Here is a 6,748-nt window from a genome sequence, read left to right as displayed (position 1 = left end):
CAGCACGCTGGCATAAATGACCTGTTGGAAAATTGGTGAGAAACCCACGGTGGTTTAACTGATGGTAGTGAAATGAAAAGAGGTGGCTGCTTTGCTAAACTGAGTACAACTGCTCAGGATAAGCACTCATCTCTGGGCAAGCAGCTGTGCCCCTTCTAAGGACACTTTTTGAGCCTGGTGAGTGAGACAAATCTGACAGCGACTAAGGAATGGGGCTTTGCCAGCAGCACTGGCAAAGGGACCACCGGGTAGTAGATGTCCACACATGGCCCATGTCTAAACTCCTGTTACCATCAGTCTAGAAGCCAACTAGACTTAGGTATCTGCTGCAGGCTGGTCTTAACCTCTATTGTCAAGATTTCCACCTACTATAACGAGGACTTTGGAAAGTAGCTGAGACCTCTATGCAGCCAGCAGAGTTGGGAAGCTTTGGTCCTTCAGCTGAATCTTGTCTTTATTTTCTCTGAGAGCTTGAGACAAATAGGGGAGGTAAGAGAGGTTGCTTTTGGCAGGGGGTCTAGTGCCCTCACACCCGCACTGAGGAAGGCAGCAGGGTTGAGGTGGTGTTGGGTGCTGGCTCGTTGCAGCGTTCCACCGTAAGGACAGACGGTGCTGTCACAGGCTGCTGAACTTGCAACTTTCACCTTATAACAGAGGCAGGTACCGCACTGGCCTGTGGCTGACGGTCACTGTTGTGTTATTCAAACACGTTATCTGGTAGGGGTTTCATAGTTATCGTCACGTTCTGAATCAGTCATCGTTGTCTGTAAATATCTAACTATCTACCCAACATACTGCAGCTGTTCCAGCCTACTAGGTATATATATACAAATAGAACTATTGAAAGTATTATTTATACAAATTTATACCTGTTAAAAAAAGCCACAAACACAAGAATGCTTCTTTACCTGATGGATCAGAACAGGTTAATCTCTAAGTTAAATATGTTTGCTCTTCCCCTTTCCATGCCTGTCGGTCTGGTTTTCATATGCCAGAAAAAGAGCTATTTCAATGCTACTGGTTTCAGTCACTTTGAAATATATAGCTTTTGGCATGATGAAATCACATCCTTTGTTGTTTTTTATCTCTGTAAGATGTTTTTCCCCTTCTATAATGTGGCCACAGCATGTACATTAAAATATTTTCAGCAATGTTTAAGCAATTCTGTGTTTTCTCTTATCCATATCCCCCTGGATTTTAGCATTTCACGACAAGACTTTGGTAATGTGAGTGTTACATGGCCCAGAAAATCATTAGCTGGAACAGAGATCTGAAGTGACAGGAAAACCAAGCGGGAATGGCGGTGTTCCCCCCCTCACCACGGGGCAGCTGGCACACGGCTTTGGTCTCATGCCCGGTTTTGACACTGTCACTGTGTTTGCAGATACCACAGAGGCACGAGAGCCTGGTCACCACCCGGCTTCCCCAGCTGTGCCGGGCCTCCTGGGGTGCAGAGACTGATGGGCTTCTCCTGCCACTGCCACCAATCATCTCCTGTCTTTCCCTTCCCCAGCTCCATGCAGGGCAGCACAGCAGGAACGGTGCCTTCTCCAGCAGAAATAAGTGGTTACAGCTTGCTGCTACGTGTGCGCGCACACACACTTCACCTACCAAAAATCTCCCCCAAAGCATTGGGCAGTATCTGGCAGGGGTTGGCCTGGTACTTCAACCCCACCACAAAAGCAAGCAAGGAATGGGACAACTCTTACAGAGCATTTGAAAGCACATCTTGAATCTACAAATGGGTTTGATGGCTATGGTGCTCACCACGCAGATACAGGAACCAACCCGTGGGGAAAGTGGGTGGCCATGGGGTGGTACTGTTGCTCCAAGCTGCCTGTGCTGAGCGAGACACCCGATGGCCAAGGCCTGAGGTGGTTTGAACATCTGCTGCAGGAGCAAAAGGAGCACAAAGCTGGTGGAGCAGCACCACCATGCTCCAAGGTGCTGCTTAGCCTGAGCTTTTCCAGGGAAAGGGCCTCAGATCACATGCCCTGCTCCCCAACAGCACATGATTTGTCTCCTTGCTCCCTGAAGCACTCTCAATAGCGGCCCCCCATCCTTTTCCCCTCATCCCCTACTAATTTTTTTTTTTATTTATTTAAAACAGTTTTTACAGTAGAAAGCTCTGCTCTGGAAACTTCAGCCAACTGAACTGGACAACAGGGAGGGTGGTGATAGCTAGAACAGCTATTCTTTTTGGTGCGTGTGTGTGCACACAGCCCATCCCCCCATACAGGCAGGGGTTGGGGTGAGCGTGACTGCACAGCCCTTTCTGCAGAAACAGCCTGGGGAAGGAACAACCCTGTGTTTAATTCTTTTTGCTTAGGCATCTGCTTTACAGTGTTATTCCTGCCAAATATTTATTAACCTACAAGTAGCGAGGGCTCTGCTGTATGTTAAGAAACATATTGTTCATTTTCCTTTCCCCCCAAAAGTGTTAGTGCTTTCTCAGAGCTGGTCTGTAGGTTGCTGATGTCGAAGACGCATTTGTTTCTGTAGGGCTACTGCTGGCGAGGATGAGAGAGGATTTCACAGGCCAAACCGAGTCCAGGTTGTCCAAGGAGATAATGCAGTCAGGCTGACTAAAGGAGAGCTGCTCTTCATCCAGAAGATTTGTGAGATTACAGCATTTGTACTTGGCTTCAAAGGCCCCCGGCTCTTCTATTGATGTTTCCATCCTGGAACAGACAGAAAGAATCAAACCCTTGTTTACATAATTTAACATTCATAAAAACCCTTTGTGCATCTCTGAGAGCAAAATGAATTGTGCACTAAATGGATCTGGCAACTGTACAGGCAGCTAAAGCACAAGATTTCAGCTGTGGCAGCTTTCCTGAGGGAAGCCGTTTATCTGGGAATCCCCCTCTCCCCCCTGCCCCATCCACAGTCCAGAGCCCGAGGATGCTGCTGCTTGGGGAGTCCTTATGGGGAGGACGGGGAAGCCCCGCTCCCTTCCACTCTGCCGTGGGTGGAAGGGCAGGGAAACACATGCAAGCCCCGGGTCTATAAGTGGTCGGGCCTTTTGTTTCTGAAATTCAGATTTTGCAACCGTTTCCAGCTCACAGCTCAATGGCCGAGGCTTGCCGCTGCCAACTGCCCTCGCAGCTTCACTGTGGAAAATAAAATTCTGCCGTTCTGTGTTTGCAGTCCTCCCTGCTCCACGCCCTAAAAGCAGAGGGAGGAGGGAAGACTCATATTAGTTAAGCAAAATCAGTTTCTGCAACATCAAGAGCAGGACAGCAGGGTGTCCTCAGCTTCAGGGATGAACACAAACATCAGCTTTACTCCAGAAGCAGCAGCAGGTCTCACAAAGAGATTTTTTTCATCGGCTCTACCATTTCTCTTAGCTTCTGCAGGGAGAGCACAGGTTGCCGTGCGGATGGCTACAGCTCCCATGCCAAAGGCTGTCCTCCCAAGAGGCCAAGGAGGACACTGTCCACCTCTAACAGAGACCTGTCTTATTTGTATAGGTAAATCAGGGGTTGGTTGCTAAAACCAGAAGTGCAGAAGCATGAAAGGAATTTACTAGTGGTTGCTACTCCATTTTTCTTAATGTTTGTTGTGGCTGGTGTCAACCTTTCTGCAAGAGGGCAACTGAAGAACCGTAACATGGAAAAATCAGGAAAGCACAACTGTATTCTGGACTGATGGGCAGCTTGATGAATAGCTATTAATTTCTCAGCTTTTTATCTGTTTTGACATGTGATTTCTTTACTTTCTGGACAAGAAAAAAAAACCAACCAACCAAACAACAAAGCCGAAACCCATTTTTTTTCTTATTGTCAAGTGTTATTTCCCCCCCATTGCCATGGAAGGGGAGCCACCAGCAGTTACTACTCCTGAGCAGGTCCTCCAGGTGGGCAGCACAGCAAGAACACAGCAGATGGGAAGAAACTGCCGAAACAGCCCACGTTTACCATGCACAGCCCTGCAGCAGCGAGGCCCAGAGGCAGCAGGCAGATCACTGCTGCTTCTGTACCTCCAGCTTCCCCCAATGGAACTGCTGGTCTGCAGTGGGACGGAACAGCCGAGAGCGCTGGCTCCAGGCCACCCGCTGTCCCTTCAGGAGAAGCCAAGAACATGAAAGAGGGAGAAGGGCATAAAACCATCCTCTGAAGGTGGCAACAGCAGCAGTGGGTGGTGCCAGAATCAGAGTCCTGCATCCAGGAAACCCTTCCTGGGGCCGAGACAGCGAGAAGGCCTCTCTTCTCCAAAAGCGAAGCCGGCAAAGAAACTGGCAGGGATGATAAAGTCAAACTGCTTATCCAAAAAGCTGGATGTCTGGAGCAGGATCGCCTCTGAAAGACCTGAGGTCCACTGTCTGGAACGACTCCTGGCACAGGAGTGGTGCTCTCACCTGGGCTGGCTGCCGGCCATTACTGCAGGGACAGAAAGCAGAGGCCCACGAGGGCAGAGCCCGAAGGCTGCAGCACTACGGCAAAGCGGCCGGAGAGGAACTTTGTTAGAAAGGATACCCACTTGGGGATTTTTAGTTTGGGAATATGAGACCCTCCCCGAGGGAGACTGAAGGTGGAAAAAAAGAACAACCCATATCAGATGCTCGTGAAGTAGTCTGGGTCGGGTTTTGAAAAGGAAAGTATCAGTGCTGATAAGGCCAAAACGTCACCTGCTTTGTTTCAGGTGACTTTCGACAAAGTTCATAGAATTCTTCATGTGCAGATGGCAATTAAAAAAATCAGTTAAAAAAATATCCATGTATATAGCACAAAGGAGACTGCTTCCTAGATAAAAGTATGTTTTCAAAAGAATATTCTAGTGCTGAGTTTCCTCTTTTTTATTAAAAAGAACTTTATTAGGAAATAATAAAAACCCCTTAGTCGTATCATATTAGCTTACCTGATCTTTACCCCTTGCTGCTCAAACACCGAATGCTTGCAACGGGAAATAACTAAATCAAACGTAGCAGCACAGAAGGTATTGGCAGCTCAAAACTTTGCACAGAAACATTCAAGCAATTGCCACTTTATAGATAGTGTCTTGCGAGCATCATCGCTTGCACTGCTGTGCTATACAGATCTGGAAGCAAAAAAATGCAGCGGAAAGCTAGATTTAAGGGATTTTCTCTGTCAGTGAACCCACTGGCACCGCCAGAAACAAACACCAGAGCTTTCGGCGACGTTAAGAAGAAAGGCTCCATGTCAGCTTTGCACATGACAACAGTTCAGGCACAGATCTTCAAGCTGCTGCAGTTATCTTCACTTGACGTTGCTCAGCACTACTTGGCAACCAAGGGGATACGAGCAGCAGCAGCACCAGCCCTGCACGCACAGTTGCTGCGCATCCTTCCAAAGGCAGAAGTCCCATTCCAGATGTCACCGGCTGACTTTCACAGTCAAACTCTGGCTTCATTTTTAAGTCTCAAAACTATGCATAAACCTACCCAGGAAGAGAATATAGCAGTTCCTAATACCATTATCCTAAAATAGAATAACAATTCCTGCCTTCTACTTGTGTCTCTGATGTCCTTGTCTCTTAGAAGTTTCCCCACATAGAAATCCTGAGGCAGGGATATACACTTGAGCATCAGACATCCATAAACACAAGTGTACTAGGTAGACTTCAATTATTTATCGGAACCACTCTCTGACTGTAGCCTACAAATACTTCACAACAGAACAAACCCACAATTGCGTATCGCAAAGCGACACATCTGCAATTAAACCCACCGTCCTACCATCCCTTGTCTTCCCAAGTTCCTTTCAGTTAAAAAAAAACAAAACCAAAAGACACCTCTGCTCCCTTCATTCTCCCTGATCTCCTCCTCAATCAAAATCAGTTTTCCAACTGCTTCTCTTCCCACCTAGTTACTTCTTTCTGCCAACACATCCCCCTCCTCTCACCCTCTCACTTGGTCCCCCCACCAGCCAACGTGAGCGACTTCTCCAGCCAAGCCCAGCTCCTGTCCGGCGCCCATCCCATGAACAGCCATTGCGAAAGAGGGACTGGTGTTTCAGGCAGTAGGTTTCAGAGAAATGGGAATTTGCATCCAAGTGAAAGAAATACTACATTTTTCTAAGGTGGGGGGGGAGAAGGGGATGGTATAAAAGTGAATTTCTTAATAAAATTCATTTCAAGTCCCTGATGGTCTTATGAATTTGGTGACAACGACTTAAATCACTTCAGTAATTCTGAAAGTTTAATTAAAGTTGTGCACAGGTACAAACGGGAACTGTAGGTAACTTATCACAAACGCTTGTGATTCTGAGACTAACCATAATCAACTGAATTCTTGTCAGGAAAGGTTGAATTTTGCATAGCTAATCTTGGAAGAAGTTCCTGCTCCACCTTGCATACTGGAACACTGGAGTTTTTCTGCATAATAAATAAGGCACAGCTCAAACATTCAGCCTGACTGAAGTACCTTTATCCTGAAACTTCGTGAAACGACCAGGAAATTTTTAATCCCTTGGTGAGATTAAAATTTTACGTGGAGGTAATTGGATGTAACCAGGGCAGCACCTTAAAGCTGATGCTGTGGGGCTTGTCCTCCTCCTGAACATCAGCAGTGTGGAAACCTGCACCCTAGTCACTGCTCCACAGAGCCAAAACCCAGGCAAGCGTCCCAGTAGCCCACACTGCGGGCTACCTGGAGGCTCAGCCCATCAGGTATATCACATCTGCATGGTAGGACAGGTGGTATGAAGTTCCTGCCTCAGCAGTGAAGACCGCTGTTGGACGAGAGGCATGGGTCGACTACCATAAGACAAGAGTTGCTGTGAGCCCC

Source organism: Vanellus vanellus (genome assembly GCF_965231255.1).
Source record: "Vanellus vanellus genome assembly, chromosome: 1".
In the NCBI taxonomy this organism is placed as follows: Eukaryota; Metazoa; Chordata; class Aves; order Charadriiformes; family Charadriidae; genus Vanellus; species Vanellus vanellus.
The sequence above is the reverse complement of the archived record's forward strand: the minus strand, read 5'-3'. Positions refer to the sequence as shown.